This window comes from Echinops telfairi, unplaced genomic scaffold, assembly GCF_000313985.2.
Source record: "Echinops telfairi isolate 266 unplaced genomic scaffold, ASM31398v2 ScPeMD7_7461;HRSCAF=8499, whole genome shotgun sequence".
In the NCBI taxonomy this organism is placed as follows: Eukaryota; Metazoa; Chordata; class Mammalia; order Afrosoricida; family Tenrecidae; genus Echinops; species Echinops telfairi.
In genome coordinates, this window is record NW_022111361.1 from 5,612,336 (window position 1) to 5,616,892 (window position 4,557).

Consider the following 4,557-nt stretch of genomic DNA (forward strand, 5'->3'; position numbering starts at 1 on the left):
ACCACATTCCAGCTCCTGCTTGGACCTCGGTTCAGAGCTGTGACCTACCAAACCTGTCCCAGAAACTGGAAGACATAAGAAGGCCTTGGACGCCAAGAAGAAGCCGTGGAGCTCCTGAGACGACTGTGCTGTCCCTGGACTCCTGGTCGGGCCCACCCCCAGAGGCTGCCTCTCCTTGACCGCAGGCTCATTCTTTCCATCCTGGTCTCAGGCCCCGGGTCACTATAGAGCCAAAATGGGGAACCGGCCAGAGCTCCCGGAGAGCCAGAACTCTATTTTTACAAACAAATGAAATCACCACTATCTGAATAATACCCTTTAAATGAAAGTATGATAGTTTTATTTTCATTTTCAATTTTACTGCAGAGTCTCATGTAGGTATCGAAATAGCCACACATGGCTTGAGGGTCACAGTTTGCCGAGCCCTCTTCGAGAGCAATACAACAATAGTTGTATCTTAGATGGTCACCCCCCTGAAGACCCCAGAGACTGCTCACCCGGCTAGACTGCAGAGCACATGTTATGAACCGAATAGACGACGGAGCTATTCAAGGAAAGAACTTTTCCTGTCCTTGATAAATGCAAGGCCCTGGGCTTTCGTGTGCTTTAATCATGCGACTCACATCTGAAAATCATCCTGTTGGTAGAATCATCTTTTAATTATAGGAGATCACTTGGTGTTTGCATTGTTCTGGGATATAGCCTCTGTTGTTGTTGTTTTAATCATTTTATTGGAGGCTCATACAACTCTTATCACAATCCATACATTCATCAATTGTGTAAAGCACATTTGTACATTCATTGTGATAAATCCTTTCATAAGACTAGAAAAATCCATTTTTGCAAATATGAATTTTGTATTGAGCTGGCTTAAAATTTAGATCATACTTATATCTCTAAATAGTCAAGGTCATGTTTATGTGCCTTCAAAAAATGTTAAAGATATATTGACTAACTTCTTAGAATAAACAGTTCATTGTGTACCAACTCTTGACTAGGTACAGTTTGGTTTTTTTTCTCCATGATTTAGGTTTAACTCCTTGGAGAGACTCTAAATACTACTCTCAGACTAATTAAAATACTAATTTCTCTCAAATTGAACCATTTGATCATTGAAAAATTTAAGCAACATGTTCTAATAACACTTTAGACATTAAAAAAATATATATCTCTGTGTTGTTTTCCAATTTTTAGGTAGGGCAAATATTAATTTTATAGAGGAGGAAATAAAGGAATGCCTGCTGCAAGCCAGCATGGGGGGGGGTAGGGGTAGGGGCTGGGAGGGGTGTGGGTGTGGCAGAAGACCCAATAACTAAAGCAAGCACAGGCTTACTAAGAAAGCACCAGTACTCCTTGCTTAGGAGGTACTAGTCCCTCTCAGGAATTGCAAATTAGAGAAGCTTTGATTGCATAGGAAGATGTTGTAGGGCAGACTCTTTGATGTGGGGAACAAACACGAAATCGTCCACTACAAAGTAGTACATTAGCGAAAGTAAGCCTGAGCTTACCTTGCTTATTGGATAATCCTCCCCTGATGTATTTAGGACACAGTTGCCTCACTTGCTGAATATATTCTCTCTGCTCCACATTCTTCTCCTTCCGAGTTCCTCAGCTGATGGATTGTCTGACTCGCCCCACTCCTCCTCACACCTCCTGCAGTTCACAGCTAACCTAGGTCTGTCTTTGGCATCTACTTCTTTTCTTTGGGCTGCCGACTGCAGGGCTGAGACCACCAGCAGCTCCTAGGGAGAGAGAGGAGGCTTTCTGCAAATGCAAACGTGTGCAGTCCCGGGAACCCACAGGGGCAGCTTTACCCTGTCTTCTCCGGTCTCTGAGCTAGAAGCCACTCAATGGCTGTGAGTGAGGGCTTCTTTCTTTCTTTATTCTTTTGAAGCAAAAGAAGATATCTGGTTTTATTTGGAGTGGGTTTTTAATTCTTTTTTTTCTTTTTTGAGCTTAGAAAGATAGGTAAGACTGCCATTTTATCTGCAATTTCACGATGAGGGACCTTCAAAAAGTTCATGGAAAAAACGGAACTGAAAGATCATGGAATTTTCCCAAGAATTTTTCAGAGTCCCCTTGGATAAATAGGATAAGAAAGGATTCTTGCCTTTAATGTCTTCTGTGAAAGCACCTGTGGTGGGAAAAGGCTAACAAGGGCATGACCAAAAACAACCGAGACAGTGATTCCTATACGCCACGCAGTCTATTCCCTCGGACAGGGCTTTCCAGGCCTAATCTGCACAGGTGCAGACTGACCAGACTTGTTTCCTATGGGGCCACTGGTGGGTTCAAACCCCCGACCTTTCGGTGAGCAGCCCAGCAAAGAACCATGATGCCACCAGGGCTCCTGCCTATGTGATTTCCCCCGTGTTTACAAGAAAGATAAAATCCATACCTTGCTTAACATTTCTAGCTGGATCCAAGGTTCTAGTGATCTGCTTGAAATCATCAATACTATGTGTGAATAACACTTTCCTACAAATGAGAGAAGTACTTATTAAAATCCTAGGTCTATATTATTTTGTAGAACCATATTTTAAAATAAGATATCTGAAATCAGTCCCTACTAGTATATCAGTGGAGTATCCCTTTCTATTTTCCTCTTAAACTGTGTCTGTTTAATTAGAAATAGAATGGAAATTTCCATCTAAGTAATGATATGACTTTAAAAAAGTACATGCTAATATAGCTTTCTTAATTTTCTTGTTTATTTTGTGTGAGTTGGCCCCAAGTAATGCTCATCTATGGAAATGACCATGAGATGTTTAGTGCTGTGTTGCTATCAGCTGGGTAAACTGGTTAACCAACCTCGTCAGTACTTGTGTGTGAGAATGATATTGTTGGTGAGTAGGAAATATTCTGTAAGCTTGAACTTGGCTAGAAGAGGTCAACTCACTTTTACCATTGGCTTTGACAATTGGTCTCATAGTTTTCTTCCTCTTAGCCAATGAGCCCTGGTACTGTGGTGATTACTCATGGGGCTGCCAAGTGCAAGGTTAGCAGTTCAAACTTACCAGCTCTTCCTATAAAGAGTCACAGTCTTAGAAACTCACAGGGGCAGTTGTACCCTGCCCTCTCAGGTCACTGTGGGCTGGCATCGACTGGGTATCTGGATGTTGTTTGTTTGTTGCCGTGATTGTTTTCCGTTTAACATCAAGGCGTCTCCTTGGGCTGCAATCTTCCATTTATGGGGATGCTTTCTCAAACTCATTGACCTTTTTATTTTGCAATATAACGATTTGTAATGAATTAAGGCGCGTGCCCTGTTGTACAGGGGGTGGCTGTGAATCGGAACTGACTCAGCTTCTCTGACAACAACGTAATAGTGCTCTGGAAAAGTCTGCGTGTGGTCATGATTTGAGCGCTGTCTATTCTGGGATGGAGCTGGAGGCGCATTTTCTGAAAGCCATGGATTCATGATGTCTGAAACATCTGTAAGTCGCTCACTCTACCTTGCACGAATGTCCTTTACACCTTCGCTTTCCTCTCTAAGAGGACAATAAAAAGCACAGGCCCTTCAACCTGCCCAGGCCAGGCCTTGGACAGGGCACATTCCTGGAAACGTAACTTGGCAGCTCAGTTGTAGAGGAGATGCACACAGAGGGGGCCCGGTTCTTTCCCTTTTTGCAATTTTAAAGACCTAACCACTAATGACCCTACATGGAATAATTCGTTTTGGCAATAAGGAGAATATTGCTTGTTTTGAAAATTCACCCAATGGGCTTAAAGGTTGAGTATAAATAAATACAAAGGCCTAAAATGAAATAATCACAAAGACTTAAACGACAACCTTTACTGATTGATGCACTTACTTTTGTAAACTGGGTTTTTCCATAAGCGTTACCTCAAATTGCACTAATTAATCTTTCTGTTCTTTTGAAGTATATTTTAATGGTGAGAGTGAAAGAAAAAAAATTGGCTTTAACAATCGGTCTCAATCGGACAAGATAAATCAACTGTGAAAATAGTCATTTGTGTATTAAAAATGTTAAAATTACACAGCCAGATTGTAAGACTGTTTTGATATAAGCAGTGGTACTCACATTAATAAATTGTTAACATACAGTATACCTTCTGAATTAATCTTCTCATCATCTCTCTTCTTAGAAGTGGACCTGTTAGTAGGACAACTGAAGTGAAGACAAAAGATTGAGATGAATAGAACTGTTTCTAATATTCTTTTAAGCAGGAGAGTAAATATTGAACCATCAGGTGCTGCTCTGGATCCACTTGTGCACCCCTAAATATGTATTGTCAATCCTTACCTCTATGCCTGTGGTTTTAATCCCATTTGGGAATGAGCTGTCTTTGTTGTGTTAATGAGGCGGGATTAGTGTAAAATGTGTTTTGAGTCCATCTCTTTTGAGATATAAAGAGATTAAAACAAGCTAGGGACGCAGCATAGATGGGGGAGCCGGCGCCAAGCCATAAGAAGACTGGCTAGGAGCTCAAAGGGACAAGGAAGGAAACTTCCTCAGAGATAACAGAGAAAGAGCGAGAGAGAGAGAGAGAGAGAGAGAGAGAGAGAGAGAGAGAGAGAGAGAGAGAGAGAGA